The sequence below is a fragment of the Octopus bimaculoides genome, chromosome 7, assembly GCF_046866305.1.
Source record: "Octopus bimaculoides isolate indiv1 chromosome 7, ASM4686630v1, whole genome shotgun sequence".
NCBI classification, from domain to species: Eukaryota; Metazoa; Mollusca; class Cephalopoda; order Octopoda; family Octopodidae; genus Octopus; species Octopus bimaculoides.
In genome coordinates, this window is record NC_142934.1 from 15,553,604 (window position 1) to 15,574,082 (window position 20,479).

At 36.6% G+C, this 20,479-nt stretch overlaps 1 protein-coding gene across 1 annotated transcript in view; it reads left to right on the forward strand.

The window, feature by feature from the left end:
* The window catches only part of LOC106873373 (uncharacterized), a 197,976-nt gene that overhangs the window by 159,094 nt on the left and 18,403 nt on the right, over positions 1-20,479 (forward strand). The gene's annotated exons all lie outside the window — the stretch shown is intronic.

A 20,479-nucleotide genomic window follows, 5' to 3' on the forward strand; every position in this document is an offset into this window, starting at 1 on the left:
ACTCAATACCTTTATGCAGAGTATAAAATTTATTTTTACAAGGAAAATTAATGACTCTGTGTGTGTGTGTGTGTGTGTGTGTGCGCGCGTGTGCGTGTGCGTGCTCATATACATATACTATCATCTGCTTCATGGATCTGTTTTCCATGATGGTATGCATAGGACTTATGGCATCATATATATACACATACATTTCATCATCATCATCATATACATATATACATGCACACACACACACACACACACACACACACACACACACACACACACACACACACACACACACACACACATATATATATATAAATATATATATATATTATTTATATTATTATATGACTGAATGCTACACATCCTCTTTCAAGTAAGTTTTATCTTAATAATTCTGATGCGCACTCTATATGATCTTTTTACTCTTTTGTTTTTCTCTCTTATTCTTTTACTTCCTATTTTCCCTCTATTCTATCCTATTACTCTGTCACTCTCTCTCCTTCACTCCTCCTCCCTTGCTCACATGGTTCTCACGTTACCATTGGCCATTTTTCTTTCTTTCTCTCCGTTGTTTCTAGAACAAGGAAAATATGTTCTTGCAAAATTACAATTTCCCGCTCCCTCTCTTTCTCTTGGGCTTTCAGAATATCTACATATCAACTTATTCTTGAATTGTGTTGAACAGCAATTAGAAGTATGCTTTGCAATAGCATTATCTGTAAACATTATCTACAGACATTCATTGTACTGTTTATTATAATAATTATCATTAAGGCGGCAATTAACAAAATCCTTAGAGCATTGGACTGAACGCTTCGTAGTTTTTGTTCCAAATGTCTGCCTACCTAAGAATAAAGTACCAGTACTGGGTGGCAGATTGGTGGAATTGTTCATGCATTTGGATGGTATGCCTTATGGTAACTGTTCCAGCTGGATACATTCTATATTCAAATCCCGTCTTCCATCACTGGACCAAAAAAGAAAATAATATTGAAAAAATAACAGTAACTCATTTGTTGGGATGCGCAACTGATGGATAAATTGGAAAAAAAGTTGTGTTTGGACTATATTCTTGGATAGTAGATTTAATTTACCATTTGGTTTAACTCTTCAGTATTCAAACCAGCCATATCCAGCCAGAATATTCTACCTGTTTTATGTCCAATCAAACTAGATCAGGCCTCTCACACCTACCCTACAATGTCACACTAAAAATAAACAGTTGCATCATTGATATCTCAAAGCAACAAGATAATGTTTAATTAATTCAGAACGATGTGAATAAATAAGGATTACATTTGACAAAGAAATCTGAACACTAAAGGGTTAACATCCCTACCTAGCCCTTGGATGCAAAACACTCATACAAATAGTCTAGATTGTTCAAGGTGCTATGCAGTGGGACTGAGCCAGGAACCATGTGGTTGGGAAGCAAATTTCTTATCACACAGCCACGCCTATAATTCATGGATGATGTCCGCCTTTTTCTCCTATAAATAATAGTTTGTTTTGTTTTCTTCAGTTTTTTTTTTTTAAAGATAAATAAAAGCTGGTGTCTTTGTTACTTCTGGAAAACTTTAACTACTCCGTGATTTTGTGATGAAACTTTTATATCTTTTGCCATTAATACACAAAAATCTGTTTTGTTACTATCTTTAGCTTAAAACAGATATGATGTGTTTGATGTTATCAATGTTAGATTTTATATTAATGCTTACACACACTATCTTTATACATACATACAAACATAACACACATACACGTGTACGTGTATATTTGTATATCTATATATACATATGCATACTTATATATATGTGTACTCACACATGTTTATGTATATATTCATACATGCATACATGTGTGTGTGTGTATATATATATATATATATATATATATATATATATATATATATATATATATATATATGTATGTGTGTGTGTGTGTGTGTGTGTGTGTATGTGTATATATATGTGTGTGTGTGTGATAGACATATACAACATATAGATATATATATATATAGACATATACAACATATAGATATATATATATATACATATATATATATATATATATATATATATATATATATATATATATATATATATATATATATAATCTTTGTGCTGAAGAATTTCCCTCTTCCTCTTCTTTTTTTTTTTCCTCTACTTTTTTTTTTTTTCTTCGCTTCATCTTCTTTAATCTAATGTAAAATTAAAGCTTTTGAAATGAAAATAATTTTCACAGTCTAGCTGCATCTCTGGAGATGTGTTAGACACTGGACATGCTGTCTAGGTAATTTATGGTGCAATATTCAGTTCAGCGACTCTTTGTTCTGAATTGTAGTCTTGTTCAGGTCATGCTTAATATTGACATTCATTGCTCTGGGATGTATAAGTATCGATAATACACTGGCAATCATTCAATCATTTACATTGTTGTTGTTGTTTAACCCCAGGTCAGCCCTGACCAGGCAGACCTATGATCAAAGTTTTTCCAGCTGCAGCCATCTAATCTTATATTCAGATAATGTATCCAAGACTATATTATCCAATGTGTTCATCCAATTATGTTTGTCTTTTTTCATGTTTTTACTTATTTTGGAAGGGTTTTTGTTTTTTTGTTTTTTTTTTGTGAGATGTTGTGGGGTTGGAGGAGAATTGTTTTTCCTATTTAGCCGAGCATCCACATTTCACAAGTGACTGTGCATGGTCTAGTGAATAGGACGTTGCACTCACAATCTCAAGATTTGTGGTTTCGATTCATGGATTGGGTGGCACTTTGTCTTCTTGAGCAAAACACTTCATTTCGTGCTGCTCCATTTCACTCAGCTGTAAACGAGGAGCCCTACCACAGACTGGCATCCCATTTAAGAGTAACATTGTGATAGTGGTACTGATGGTGGTGGTAGTGGTGGTGGTGGAGGGGTATTGCTGGTGGTGCTATGGAAACCGAATAATCAACCCTGTAATGTCCAGTCATTGATGACAGTGGTGGTGGTGGTGGTGGTGGTGGTGGTGGTCGTCGTCGTTGTCGTGGTAGGGTGGTGATGGTGGTGGTGGTAGGGATGACCACCACCACCATCAAAGCCTGAGCCAATCAAAGCTGTTTGAGTGGATTTGGTCAACAGAAATTGAAACAAACTTGTATATACACATGTATATATGTATATATATATATATATATATATATATATATATATATAGGTGTGAGAGAGTTGGTATGTGAAAGCACGTGGTTGGATGTATAAAAGACAAAATAAAGTTAAAAAACTACAGAAGGCTTGTGTTATGTTTAAAGAATATATTTAAATCCTTATGTTAAAAAAATGTTATAAAATTTTGTGTAAAGTAACAACACTTTTGGAGAAATAACCGGTTTCATATTTTCTTTTCAAATTTCTCAAATTTCCTTACCGATATTGCGTCATCTCTTCACTATATATATAGTAAGTAAAGATAAGCAACGTTTTGAAATATGAAATTCATCACAAAATATTTCAGCAATGCAAAAATTTTATTGATCAAAGTAAATACCATTACAATCAACACATTTTTTCCGAGTTAAAAATTTGTTTGTTCTGGTAACATAAAAATCTGGAATTTTGCAACTGATCAACTCTTTGAATGCGCTTTCAGCATTGGTTTGATTTTTGAACTCCTTCTCTCGCAGGAAACCATCAAAGTGCTTGAAAAAGTGGTAGTCGGTAGGAGAAAGGTCTGGGAAATATGCTGGGCGGGGAAGAACTTTGGAGCATCATTAGTGAAACATGTTGTCATGAAGAATGATCGGCCCTCTTCTGTTGACCAGTCTGGGACAGAGGAGTAGCAGTTTTCATTCATTTTGGCAATTTCATGGCAATATGTTTCAGCAGTAATGCTTTTTCTGGGTTTTAAGAAGCTATAGTGGATGAGTCCACTATAACGGTCACCCTAACCTTCTTTTTGAAGAGCTTGGGTTTAGGAAAGGTTTCCGGTGCTTCACTTTGGTCCAATGTCTTTGTATTGCAAGTTACAATATGGTTGAGAAGTTGATCTGTCTTGTTACGGAGAAGAAACGACAAGCAAATTTCATATATGCACATTTTCTGATTTTCATTCAAATCGTATTGACACAGATACACATACACACACATTTTCCACAACCGTCTGCAACAAAGGACCCTCTATGTGGTTACTCGACCCGCTAGAAATAACACCACAACCTACCCACCCACCCAATCACACCCAAGCATCTTAAAGAAGGAAGGACACCCTGGATAATATACTCCTTGATATATTACACCCAAAAGAAAGACAGGATGGTCACAGCTGGAACACCTTTGATCATAAGTTTGCCTAACTGGAGCAAAACAATGATAACAAAACCTCAAACTACTGAGGGAGTCCCTACGCATTTGCACAGTAAGCTAGAAATAACAGCCAAATCTTCCTAAAACTTCATTTGTAGTTCACAAACAGGTTTTGGTTCTCAGTCATAGACACTCTGCTCCAATTACTATCTTTATTGTTGTTAGGTGAAGGCATAATTGTCACACAATCTCATTTCTGCCATATCAGTCTGAGGTTTTGTGCCTTTGTAAAGAAACACTAAAGGAACACGCAGCATGCACACACACTCTCTCTTATCACACACTAAACACACGCACTCTTCCTTAATAGACATAAATACACACGCACACGCACACACACACACACACACACTCTCTCACACTGCACCATCTCTCTCTCTCTCTCTCATAAATACACATGCGTTCTCACACACAATCATACAATAATATGTTTTAATATGTTTTAGTTGCACATATATGTATATATGCATGTTTATATCTATAAGCATATACACACATGCACATACATACACACACACACACACACACACACACACATATATATATATATATATATCATCAGTAAATCATAAATCCAAAAGAGAAATATATATGTATGTATGTGTGTGTGTATATATATATATGTACATGTATGTATTTATATGGGTGTATACACACACACACATATGTATACACATACACATATACATATATATACACATACACATATACATACATATATACATATACATATATATATATATATATATATACGTATATATACATACATATTAATACATATACATTATATATATATACATATATGTACATACATGCATGCATACACACACACATACATACACACATATATACATATACATACATATATATACGTATATATACATACATATCAATACATATACATTATATATATATACATACATGCATACACACACACATACATACACACATATACATATACATACATACATATATATACGTATATATACATACATATTCATACATATACATATATACATACATACATACATACATACATACATACATACATATATATATATATATATATATATATATATACAAACACATAAATGTCTTTAAAAGATACTGTAAGAGGAAGGGAGGTGGGGAGATGATGGAGATTGTAAAAAAAAAATAATAAATAAAAGACAACACTCAATGTTGTCCTGTTTGGTTCATTAGCAAGGTTATTAAGGTTTTTCTGCTCTTTTCTATAATCCTGTTATCTCTTCATTAGGTAATGCAGCTATAATCTTGATGACTTCTCTTTTCATTGGCAATTCATCTCTTTTCTTCTTCCCTTTCATTTTCTTCTTCTTCTTCTTCATCATTTCCTTCTGTTTTTATTTTTGTTTTTTTCGTTTTCTTCATCTCTTTCTTCTTGTTTTCTTTTCGTTTTTTCTTTGTTGTTTTCAGATTTTTCTCTTTTTTTTTTCTTTTTCTTTTTCTATTCCATGTCTTCTCCTTTGTTTCTTTCTCTTTCCCCACTTTTTCCTTCCTTTTCTTTCCTCTTCTTTTCCCTCATTCTCTCCCCTTTCCTTCTTTTTTTCTTCTTCTTCCTCCTCTTCTTTCTCTTCTCCATACTTTTTTTTTTTTTTTTTCTTGTCTTTGAACTCTTTTGTCCCTCATTTCTTCTCCTTCTTTTTCTTCTTCTTCTTCTTCTTCATCTTCTTCTTCTCCTCCTTCTTCTCTTTCTTCTTCTTCTTCTTCTTTTTCTTCTTCTTCTTCTCCCCCTTCTTCTTCTTCTTCATCTTCTTCTTCTTTTTCTTCATCTTCTTCTTCTTCTTCTTCTTCATCTTCTTCTTCTTCTTCCCCTTCTTCTTCCCCTTCTTCTTCCCCTTCTTCTCCTTCCTCTTCTTCTTTTTCTTCTCCTCCCCCTCCTCCTCCTTCTTCTTCTTCTTCTAACCAGACCAGAGCCTTCCAATCCACAGCTCTAACTTAGTGTCACAGCATGTGTTCAATTGAATTGCTAATCAATAATTCACCCCACCCCACCCCATTCATCAATAAATGTTGTCATTCTTGTTGTGGTTGTTGTTGTTGTTAAGGGTATATGTGGCATGTGTGTATATGCAATTTTTTTGTTCTGCTATTTGTTACTTTTTGTTTTACAAACTCAATCCATTTTTGTTTTTTGTTGTTTTTTTCTTTTTTGATTGCTCACTTTTATCTGTCTCTCATTATCTCTGATTTCACCACCACCACCACCACCACCACCACTACCACCACCACCACCACCACTACCACCACCATCACCAATACCACCACCACCACCGCCAATACCACCACCGCCATACCACCACCGCCAATACCACCATCACCACTACCAATACCACACCACCATCGCCAATACCACCATCACCAGTGCCACCACCACCACCATCACCAGTGCCACCACTGCCAATACATCATTATCATTGTTCTCTAACAAAAGGAGGTTCTAAGTGATTACTCATTCTGCTAGAAATAGTAACCAAATCTTCCTTATCCCTTTAGCATTCAGATCACTCTGGTCAAACCTAATGCTTATTTATTCACAGTGTTTTGAATTAATCCTGGATCATCTCATAGCTTTGAGATTTCAGTGTTTTCTTTATCTTTTATCATTCATTCACTTGTTTTAAGTCATTTCACTGCGACCATGCTGGGGCACTGCCTTGCAGGGTTTTAGTCAATCTTGTCCCCCAGTACTCATTTCTTCAAAGTCTGGTATTTATTCTGTCAATCACCTATGTAAGAGGATGTAACCAAACCAACACCGGTCGTCAAGTGGTGGTGGGTGGCAAACACAAAGACATGCACATGCACACACATACACACACATAAATATATGACTGACTTCCTTCAGTTTCCGTCTACCTTTCCCAAGGCGCCACACAGTGACATTGAACCCAGAACCATGTGATTGGAAAGCAAACCAACTTACCACACAACCACCCTTGTGCCTGTTTGTTTATTTTTAGAATAACATTGTAGGGTTGGTGTAAGAGGCCAGAGCAGGCCAGTTTCAATATAAGATAGGCAGAATATTTGGGACCAGACATGGCTGGTTTAAATGCAAAAGGATTAAATTACACCTTTTCATCATGTAAAGAGAGTAAGGCATTGGATAATGTAGTCTCAAAGAAGGACAGGGTAGTTAAGGCTGGAAAGTTTTTATCGTAAGTCTGTTGAGTCAGAGCTAACCTAGGGTTTAACAACAACAACAGCTGCACCACTACTATCACCACCACTGCCAACATCATCACTGGCATTATTATTATTATTATTATTATTATTATTATTATTATTATTATTATTATTGAGTGAGAGAGCAGTGCATGCCATCAAAGTGAAACTGGGGTAAAATATACGAAGCCCAGTATACCCATCATGACTACCCGTCTGATAAGGGTACACCAGGCACATGCATCATAACCATATGTACGCGACATGGTGATCTCATATCAAGATAAGCAGCGCATGACCCAGTTATAATTTTCTTCAGGTTGAGTAGCCCATCCTACTCAAAAGGTCCCTGAATAAAGGTTGTTTAAGGATGTCGAACGAAACACCCATATTTCCAAATGTGAATTATCCAAACCCCAAAGAATTCCTCTCAACACATGGCCGTTGCCAGTACCACCTGACTGGCCTTCATGCGGGTGACACGTAAAAGCACCCACTACACTCTCTGAGTGGTTGGCATTAGGAAGGGCATCCAGCTGCAGAAACTCTGCTAAATCAGATTGGAGCCTGGTGTAGCCATCTGGTCCACCAGTCCTCAGTCAAATCGTCCAACCCATGCTAGCATGGAAAGCGGACGTTAAATGATGATGATGATGACATGGTTATGATGCTTCCCACTACTTCTGCTCATGATTAGAGATGCACACATCGTCAGCCACCAAGGGTCATGCTCAACTGGTTAACATCAAACAACTGATAAGCAATTCTGTGGTATTGAGCAGAATATTTGTCGTAGCCCATCTTTTATACCAAGACAAAACAATGTACATGATAACACTTCCAATCAGTTTAGATCAGAAGCCATGAGAGCCACTGCCTGTATTCATCTTAACATTCTGAATTCAAATTCCGCTGGGGTCGTCTTTGCCTTTCATCCTTTTGGGATCGATAAAATGAGTACCAGTCGAACACTGGGATCGATGTATTCAACTTACTCCCTCTCCCGGAATTTCAGGTCTTGTGCCTATAGTAGAAAGGATTATTATTGTTGTTGGTATTCACATACGCACAACAGATTAGACTGTTGGTAAAAAAAAAGCCCGTCGTATATATGTATATGTATATATATATATATATATATATATATATATATATATATATATATGTGTGTGTGTGTGTGTGTGTGTTTGTGTGTCTGTTTGTCCCCCCAACATCGCTTGATAACCGATGCTGGTGTGTTTACGTCCCCGTAACTTAACGTTTCGGCAAAAGAGACCGATAGAATAATTACTAGGCTTACAAAGAATAAGTCCTGGGGTCGATTTGCTCGACTAAAGGCGGTGCTCCAGCACGGCCGCAGTCAAATGACTGAAACAAGTAAAAGAGTATATATATATATATATCATAGATATAAATATCTACCTGCCTATCTATCTGTCTACCTCTATCTATCTGACCCAATTTTATTTTTGCCAGATTCATTTCTTTTTTTTTTTTTCCAGTTAGTTAAAAGCTTCTTTGTTTTTATCCCCCATCTCTCTCCCAACCCATCTCTCCTCTATCTTTCTCTCTTTGTCTTCTTCTCTAACTTAACCCATCTCTTTGTTCTCTCACTCTGTTTTTTTTTCCTTTCCTCCTTCCTTGTCTAAACCATCTGTCTTCATCCCTCCCTCTCAAACTCACTCTCTTGCCCTTTCTATTTTAACCCATCTGCCACCACCTCTCTCTCTCTCTCTACTCAGACCTTTTATCTCTTCCTTTCTCTCTCTCCCTCTCTCTGTCTGACCTGTCTGCCTTGCTATCTATATAACTATATTCTCACTACTTTTCAAGGTGAGCACCCTTTGTTATCTTACCATTGTAAGTCTCTAGTCCTTTCAATGGTGTATTGTTCAACATCTTTATAAATAGTTTTCTTGTTGCTTGGCACAGTAACCATAATGATACAGATTGATTCATAAGGTTAGCCAGTTCAAACCCACTTAAGTTGTTGTTGTTATTCAGCCCTAGGTCAGCCCAGTCAATCTTCTTTATGATCAAAGGCATTTCAGATGTGACCATCTCATGTTAAGGAATGTCTCCCACTAGATTATTAAATATGTCCTTCCATTTTTATGATACTATGATTGATTTGAGAGAATTAGGTTACTATTTCTAGCAAGTCATGTACTCATATTGAGGCTCTGTCGTTAGCTCCTAAACTCAACATATATATATGTGTGTGTGTGTGTGTGTGTGTATCTATCTATCTATCTATATATATATATATATATATATATATATATATATATATATATATACACTGTTGTGTCTGGGGAGAGTCATTCTCTTTTGGTGCCTTATAATCCAAAAACGAAATATATATATATTATATATTTTTGGCATTAGGAAGGGCATCCAGCTGTAGAAACTCTGCCAAATCAGATTGGAGCCTGGTGCAGCCATCTGGTTTCACCAGTCCTCATTCAAATCGTCCAACACATGCTAGCATGGAAAGCGGACATTAAACGATGATGATGATATATGTTATTTGAGTGGTATATTCTGCTACTGTTCTGGTCTCATTCCCACTTCACCCTTCTCGTCTCCTTTCCTTTTCAATGGTCTTTTGCCATATGGTTTTCTTTTTTTAGGGCAGCCTGTGGATCTATTTTAAAACGGGGGCCACATTTTTCATTAATGTTTTACATAGTGTTTTTGGTACGGAAAGACTTTCAAACTTCGTATACTTATCTATTTTGTGTTATAGAACAGAAAAATATTTTTGTATTCGAATTTATTTCATGTAAAAAATTGTCTTATTTCGATAATTTCAACCAATCACTGACAAGTATTCAGTTGTTTATATTTACTCTTTTGGCTGATTAAGCGATGTAAAGCATATTTAATCTCCATACCTTCGTTTTATTTGCTTTTTTCATTTTAAATTTGCTTTAACCCTAACCCTAACCCTAACCCTAACCCTAACCATAGGGTTAGGGTTAATTGTTTCAGAATCGTTTGTTTATGTAGTCGGCACTTAATGTATATCGGCTGAATGGACGTCAGTGATTGGTTGAAATTACAGAAATACGACAACTTTAACATGGAATAACTTATGGATTTCTTTTTTTTTAAAGAAGACTAAGAGAAAAAGATGTTTTATATGACACATTCTACCAGTGTTCCAAGTTTCAAAGTGTTTCGTTAATGAAAAATGTGGCCCCCCTTTTAAAAAAGATCCCAGCCTGCTGCTCTTTTTCCCCACAGACTGCCTCCGCTTTAGTGCACCATTCAATCACTTTCTCAATGTTGTGTAGAGACATGTCCAATCCAGTTCCAGTGTATGCATCTTATTTCATCACTAGTCCTGTTGATATTGATCACCCTGGCTCCACTTCTTCACAGAATGACACATATTACAATTATTCATTCAACTGAACTACAACATCATCAGTATCCTCATCATTTTATATTCATTTTCTATGCAGTCTGCTTTGGTATGGTTTCTATGGCTAGATGCCTTTCCTAATGCCAACCACTTTACAGAGTGTACCGGATGCTTTTTATGTGGTACCAGCTGCAGTGAAGTCACCAAGTAACTTGCAAAACATATTCCATAGCATATTTCTATGTGTGACGAAAGATTTCCACACAATGAACACGAGACAGAGTAATAACAATAATAAATGAGTGAACAAGAAAGATATGGTGCGTGTGTTTATTCGGCAAGAACAAGAAAATGACTATCCCAAAATATAACAATGCCCTAATATTTAATTATAAAAATCAAATGGCTAAGAAGGATCATCCGGATCTATTTCAAAGCGGGGGCACCAGTATTTTCTTAACGAAACACTAACGAAACACTTTGAAACTTGGGACACTGGTAGAATGTGTCATATAAAACATCTTTTACTCTTAGTCTTCTTAACAAAAAAACGTACATCGCAAGTTATTCCATGTTAAAGTTGTCGTATTTCTGTAATTTCAACCAATCACTGACGTCTATTCAGCTGAATAGAGTTACTGCTGGGCGGTCATAAAAATGTTATTCCCTGTGACATATTTCATCCGGTTTAATCGTAATTTATACGCATATATTGTTTATATAATAAATTACGCTGTGCGTATCTATGTGTGTAACAATTTTAGAGTTCGGATTCTAGAGTTAGGGTTAGTTTTAGGGTTAGGGTTATGGTTAACAGTCTAGTTAGGGTTAGGGTTAGGGGATTAATACGATATACACCGTTACAGCGCTAACTGTTTTCAACTGAATAGACATCAGTGATTAGTAGAAATTATCGAAATAAGACAATTTTTTACATGAAATAAATTCGAATACAAAATTTTTTTTCTGTTCTATAACACAAAATAGATAAGTATACGAAGTTTGAAAGTCTTTCGGTACCAAAAACACTACATAAAACATAAATGAAAACTGGTGCCCCCGTCTTGAAATAGATCCGATCATCCAAATAAAATAGCAATTGAAGGGGTCCATAGATGAAAAAAAAATGGTTGAGAAACACTGCCCTACTTGATCCTTTGAACCTTAGCATTTTTATGGGAAAAAAAACAAACGAGAGAAAAGGTTATGCTAGATAATATGTCTTGGATATTCTATGTCTGAAAATAAGATGATATGGTCGTGGTTGGATTTCCTTTGATCATATGTATATGTGGCCAACTCCTCCTTGCTTGGCGCTATACCTTTTCTGTAACCCCAAAGAGTAAAAATATTGTTGATCTCATATTGATTGCTCTAAATTAAGGATTTGGGGTGAAAGCAGGGTGAGTGAGATGTAGGTGGGGGGGGGGGGCTGACGGAGACAGGCAGGCAGACAGACAGACAGGTTTATGTTTTGAAGGTCAGCCTTCATATAGCATACCTAATATGTGTGGGGGAACGGATACATATATATATGTTTATATATGTATATATACATATCTATATGCATATGTCTATATCTATCTGTATATATATATATATATATATATATATATATACATATATATACATATATATATATGGGAGAATATACAAATAATAACAACAGACGAGGACAGGTGGTGTAAATAACAAAAGTATATATATGTATATATATATATATATATATACACACATACATACATTACATATATATATATGTGTGTGTGTGTGTGTGTGTATATATTGTATGTATGTATGTAAGTATATATACACACACATATATATATATATATATATATACACACACATATATATATATATATATATATACACACACACATATATATATATATATATATATATATATATATATATATATATGAAGTAACTCAAGGGCTAAGAGTTTCATGCATGGTAGTTATGAAACTCTGTGTGTGTGTGTGTGTGTGTGTTCATTTTGGCCGCTATCCAGAGAGGAGTGCATTATAGAAATCAAAGCAATCAATGTGCTGAAGGTCAAATGACCTTCTTGAACAAACATGGATGAGGTGTGGCAGGCAGGAGGGACGGGTGAGAAATTTTCAAATTATAGGTATTTATTTTCTCATCAGTCTAGGAAGATGCTGAGGCCAAAGATGCGGGTGGTGGTGGTGGTGGTGGTGGAGTTGATGATATTATTAATACTACCAAGTCAGTAATTGCAATTCTATATGCATGACTGCAAACCTTTAAAGGAAATTCAATAATTTTAAATTTTAGGGTAGAAGATTTCGGTAAGACAAGTTGGTTTGATGTAGCAGAGAGTCTGCTGCATGTAGCCAAAAATAAAGACAGAAGATGTGTGCAAGAGCAATACGAAAACAAACTAAAAATAAAAAGAGAAAAAGAAAGAAAAAAAAAAGGAAACTATAAAAGGTATTGGAACGAACTTCTCGAAATAGTTGTTAGTATAGTTTTGGCTGAATATGTGGAGGATGAGGTCATCGGTCAGTGGTGTAACTTGCATAACGTAACAAGATGGGTTTGGCCATGTCTTTTTATCTTTTACTTGTCTTGGTCATTGGGTTGCAGCCATTCTGGGACATTCTTAACCCTTTAGTGTTTAAACTGGCTGTATCCGGCCCAAATATTCTACACATTTTATGCTCAAACTGGCCAGAACCAGCATCTCACACATACCCTGCAATGTCATTCTAAAAATAAGCAATTACATCTTTCCTATCTTGAAGCTACAAAATAATATCAGATAAATTTTTTTTAAATGTGAATAAATAAGAATTACTTTTGACAAATTAATCTGAACGCTAAAGGGTTAAATTGTTTTTAGTTGAACAAATCGACCCCAATAATTATGTGTCGTTTACATCTGGTACTAATTCTATTGGTCTCTTTTGCTGGACTGTTTAAAGTATGAGGAAATAAACCAGCCAATATTGATTGTCAGCTTGGAACAGGAATGGACAAACACACATATACACACACACTCTCTCTCTCCAAAACACTTCTCCATAAAACAATCTAATGACCACCCCACTCAAATTCACACACCCAAAGAAGATTTTAACTCAACGGAGACTGTATAAAGGCAAGATTAGCTTAATGCATCGCAATCCAGCAATGTCTTAACTGAATGATACTTCAAAAGTCACTATCAACAAGATTCTCATTTAATAATTATAATAGGAGTGGCTGTGTGGTAAGTAGCTTGCTTACCAACCACATGGTTCCGGGTTCATTCCCACTGCGTGGCACCTTGGGCAAGTGTCTTCTACTATAGCCTCGGGCCGACCAAAGCCTTGTGAGTGGATTTGGTAGACGGAAACTGAAAGGAACCCGTCGTATTTATGTATGTATATATATATATATATATATATATATATATATATATATATATATATATATTGTGTGTCTGTGTTTGTCCCCCCCACCATCACTTGACAACTGATGCTAGTGTGTTTACGTCCCCATAACTTAACAGTTCGGCAAAAAGAAGCCGATAGAATAAGTACTAAGCTTACAAAGAATAAGTCCTGGGGTCGATTTGCTCGACTAAAGGCGGTGCTCCAGCATGGCCGCAGTCAAATGACTGAAACAAGTAAAAGAGTAAAAGAGTGATTAACCTTGCATTAGAGTCAGGCGAGGTACCTTGCAGTTCTGTTCCGGCTATTTGAATTCTGACAGCAGCCCCCACAATGACATGGGGGCCAAGCTGGCAGTCTTTCTTTTGAATGAACATTGGTGGCATAGAGAGAAAAGGTTTGTATGCATGGGCAACTGCCTGTCTTCTTCAGAACCTGTTGCCTAGGCCTGCACTGACATATACAAACGCAGAGTCAACCTTGAACAATGGAGGCCCCTGCAGATCAGCTCCACCATGTATCAGAAACAAAGATGGGGTGGTTACAATTGGAATGCATTGTTCTATCTGCAAGGTCAGAATTGTCTCTAAGCTAAACAACAAGCTTTATTGCTGTTGTGGTTGTGTTGTAAATACTGCAGACTGGAAAAAACAGGAATTTTTAATTCATTTATCATATGACCCAGATATAACTCTTTCATCTTATTAAAAAACTAATTTTATTTTCCCCATCCCCGTCTCTCACTCCCTTACACACATTCACACATTCTATCTCTCTCTCTCTCTCTCTCTCTCTCTATATATATATATATATATATATATATATATATATATATATATATATATATATATATATATGTATGTATAGATATATATATATATATATATATATATATATATATATATGTATGTATGTATGTATCTCATTTCTCTCCTCTCTCTCTCTCTCTCTTTCTCTCCCTCTCTCTCTCTCTCTCTCTCTCTCAATTCCTACTTCACTCTTTTTTCCTTTCACCTTTTCTCTCCTCTTTTCTTTTCCCCATCTTTATTTTCATAATCTCTGAGAAGAACACTTCACACTATGTCTAAAAGAAAAAAAAAAAACAAAGATAGAATGGTTAACCCTTTTCATACCAACTATCTTGGCACTGCCCCTGGTTCTGTGATCCCATCTTCTTCTTTTAAAGTAATCTAAATTAAAACCTTCCTTCAAAATTTCAAATTAATACATGTTCCAAGCACCAGCTAAACAACAAGGCTAAATTACTAATTTCTTCATTATTTTCAAAATTAATTGAAAAAAAAGTTGTTTATTTTTTTCAACAGAAATAGAATAATAAAAAAGTTAAGCTGCTTTATTTAACGCTTAAAATATCTATCTACCTAAGTCTGTCTTTGTTTCTACTACACAACAACATGTTTTAACAATATTCATATATAGATTTGAACCTCCAGTCATAATTTGTATGCGAGAATCATTCTGTTTAAACACCAGTTTTAATAATAAACAAAGTCATTCGTTATTACTAAATCCCTCCCAGTTCTTGATTATTTTCAATATTAATTGAAAAACATAGGCAACTTGTTTCAATAGAAATATGGTTATGAAAGGGTTAGAAAGAAATTAAAAGCTAAGACAGCCAGAAGAATTTTTCTGCAAATATCTTTATTTGTAGAATAAAAATAGTTGGTTACATAGGCTTTTTTTTTAGTTTGTTTGTTTGTTTGTTTCATTTTTGTTTTTACTTTATTATTATCAACGTCATCATCATGGTTGGGTTTTCGGGTTTTTTTCTTTGTATTTTCTTATGAAATCTCCCACAGATATTCATACTTAATCTCAGAAGCAGTTCTGTGATTATACATGGTGTTTTTTGTGTCAAGCTAAAGTTAGAGCATCTGTACTTTAATGATATCACAGTTGTTAAACAAAATATATAAAAAATATATGTATATCGGTATATTCATGTGTGTGTGTATGATAGTTGTAAATGTTAACAGAATGATTATATATATGTGTGTGTATGTATGTGTATATGTGTATATGTATATATATGTATGTATATATATATATGTGCATATATATATATATGTGTGTGTGTGTGCATGTATGTGTGTGTGTGTGTATGTATGAAGGCATCTGCATGAATAAACATCTATATGTATTTTGTATATATGTGTTTTTATACATACATAGGGTTACATGCATGTGTGAAAATGTAACATCCCACACTGCTATTTAAATTTCTTTCTGTATAAATATATGTGATCAATGCCAGGGCCGCCTGACTGGCTCCCGTGCCGGTGGCACATAAAATCCACCTTCTGAACGTGGTCGATGCCAGTGCCTCCTGACAGGCTCCTCTGTGCCAGTGGCATGTAAAAACCACCTTCTCAACATGGTCAATGCCAGGGCCGCCTAGTTGGCTCCTGTGCTGGTGGCACATAAAAAGCACCCACTACACTCTCAGAGTGGCTGGTGTTAGGAAGGGCATCCAACCGTAGAAACCTTGCCGGAATCTGGTGCAGCCGCTGGCTTTCCAGACCTCGGTCAATCCGTCCAATCCATGGCAGCATGAAAAATGGACGTTAAATAATGATGATGATGATGATGATGATGATGGTGGTGGTGGTGGTGGTGGTGGTAGTGATGATGATGATGATGATGGTGACGGCAACAATGATTTGTGTGTGTGTATGTGCATCTTAGGATGTCAAATTTTACTTTGCTGCTTATACATATAACGTGTATGGACATCTCATGAGTGTGTGCATATGCACATGTATGTGTGTGCGAGTGTGTGATTTTGATGAAGAATTTTATATTACTGAATATTTATTCACATAAGTGTATGGACATGCATACACTTGTGCGTGTATGTGTGCATGTGTTTATATCCGCATGCATGCTAGTATGCATGTGAATATGTTTGAGAATGCAAAATGTTATATTACTATTCATATGGGTATGTGTGTGTATGCTTTTGTGAGTGTGTATGTGCATGCATGCATGAGAGAGTGGAGTGTGTATGTGTGTATGTATGTGTGTGTTTGTGTGTCTGTGGGTGTGTTTGAGAGAGAGAGAGAGTGTGTGTGTGTGTGTGTGTGTGTGTGTGTGTGTGCATGCATGAGAGAGTGGATATGTGTGTTTGTGTGTCTGTGGGTATGTTTGAGAGAGTGTGTATGTGTGTGTTTGTGTGAGGATACAAAATGTTGTATTATTGTTTATATGGGCATGTGTGTGTGTGTGTGTGTGTGTGTTTGTGTTTGAAGATGAAAAATGTATTACTGTTTGTATGTGTGTGTGTGTATACATGTGTATATGTGTTTATGTATTTGTAAATGCAAAATGTTACATTTTTGTTTATGTGGGGATACATCTGTGTGTGTGTGTGTGTGTGTGTATGTGTGTGTGTGAGCATGTGCTCATAAGAATGCAAAGTTTTTACATCACTGAGATTTTCTGTAAATCAGCACAGCTTTTCAAACAGAAGTGAAGTGCAGGCTGAAGTGTTGGGTTAAAAATACTTCACATTGAACATGCAGGCAAGCTGATCGGATTGATCAGGCAGATCTTAAAAAGGAGCTATTAGTAGGTTCCAGATTTGGCCTGATTAAAAATATAGTGTTACACACACACACACACACACACACGGACGGATACCCATATATATCCACATGTATTCATTCATATAAATCATCATTATCATCATTTAACGTCCACTTTCTGTGCTGGGATAGGTTGGATGGTTTGATTAAAAACTGGTAAGCCAGGGGGGGGGGGGCTGCACCAGGTTCTGATCTGATTTGGCAAGGTTTCTACAGCTGGATGCCCTTCCTAATGCCAACCACTCCAAGAGCATAGTGAGTGCTTTTTACATGCCACCAGCATGGGCACCATTGCCCCTGACAACGGCATCAGCCACGACTGGTTTCACTTGGCTTGACAGGTCTACACAAACACTGGTATATCACCAAAAGTCTTGGGTCAGCTGTCACTGCCTCTGAAGCCCAATGCTCAAATGGCACTTTTTACATGCCACCAGCATGGGTGCCAGTCAGACAGCACTAGCAGCAGCCACGACTACGATTTCACTCAGCTCGACAGATTTTCACAAGCACAGCAGATTGCCCAATGATTGAAGGTTGCTTTTAACAGGCCAGTTATGCAACTCTGGCATCAACTGCAACTATGACCTCACTTAGCTTGACATCTCCAATGGTCTTGGTCTCTTGAGGCCCAACATTTGAAGATCATGCTTTACCACTTCGTTCCATGTCTTCTTGTTTGGAGGTAAGATGGTACCACCTATTCACCGAAAAACACAATCCCTACTGTAAAGTTTGGAGGTGGCAACATCATTGTGTAGGGGTGTTTCTCTGCAAATGGCACTGGCAATTTACATGTGATAGATGGTAGAATGAATGCAGAGGTGTACCAAAATATTTTGAACAATAATTTATGGGACTCTGTAGAAAAGCTCCAGCTTTGTGAAGGTTGAGTTTTACAAAAGGATAACGACCCTAAGCACACGGTGAAGTCTACCAAAAATGGATTGTCAATCAAAATATAAAATTATTAGAATGGCTAAGCCAGTCACCTGACTTGAACTCCATTGAAAATGTGTGGCGTTATTTGAAAATTAAAACTCATTCAAGAGCCCCAATGTGCATTCCAGATTTGAAGAAAATTTGTCAAGAAGAATGGGAAAAAATTCCTTAAGAAACATGCAAGTCATTGATTAAGAACTACAAAAAGAGTTTGGTTGAAGTGGAACTGAATAATGGTTATGCTACGAAATATTAAATCAGAATTATCAGTTATTTATGTTCTGTACGAATACTTTTTCCACCCCTAAATATTTATATTTGTATATAAATTCATTAGTTACTATAATTTATTAGTTTTTTGTTTTTTTTTTGCATATTCTTAGTTTATGTATGTGTATGCAAATATAGTATTGGTATATCCCATTTATGTTCATTAGAAATTGAATAAATAAAGAATTTTGGCATGTATGAATATTTATTTCCCCCACTGTATGTCGTGTGTATGTGTATGAGAGGCATTGGTATCCAGAAGACCGACGGTGGCAGGTAAGGCTATGTAAATGCTATTGAAGGACCGTATATATATATATATATATATATATATATATATATATATATGACAGGCTTCATCATCATCATCATCATCATCGTTTAACGTCCGCTTTCCATGCTAGCATGGGTTGGACGATTTGACTGAGGACTGGTGAAACCGGATGGCAACACCAGGCTCCAGTCTGATTTGGCAGAGTTTCTACAGCTGGATGCCCTTCCTAACGCCAACCACTCAGAGAGTGTAGTGGGTGCTTTTACGTGTCACCCGCACGAAAACGGCCACGCTCGAAATGGTGTCTTTTATGTGCCACCCGCACAAGCCAGTCCAGGGGCACTGGCCACGATCTGACTCGAAATTCCTACAGGAGCCAGTCAGGCGGTACTGGCAACGGCCACGCTCAAAATGGTGCATCTCATGTGCCACCCGCACAAGAACCAGTCCAGGGGCACTGGCAACGATCTTACTTGGCTTGCCGGGTCTTCTCACGCACAGCACATTTCCAAAGGTCTCGGTCCGTAGTCATCGCCTCGGTGAGGCCCAATGTACGAAGGTCTTGCCTCACCACCTCAGCCCAGGTCTTCCTGGGCCTACCTCTTCCACGGGTTCCCTCAACTGTTAGGGTGTGGCACTTTTTCACGCAGCTATCCTCCTCCATTCTCACCACATGTCCATACCAGCGCAATCGTCTCTCTTGCACGCCACAACTGATGCTTCTAATGTTCAGCTTTTCTCTCAAGATACTTACACTCTGACGGGTATTCACATTGACATTACACATCCAACGGAGCATACTGGCTTCATTCCTTGCGAGCTTACGTATGTCCTCAGCAGTTACAGCCCATGTTTCACTGCCATGTAGCATGGTTGTTCGTACGCATGCGTCATACAGTCTGCCTTTTACTCTGAGTGAGAGTCCCTTTGTCGCCAGCAGGGGTAAGAGCTCTCTAAACTTTGCCCAGGCTATTCTTATTCTAGCAGCTACACTTTCAGCGCACCCACCCCCACTACTAACTTGGTCACCCAGATAGCGGAAGCTATCGACTACCTCTAGTTTTTCACCCTGGAATGAGATAGAAG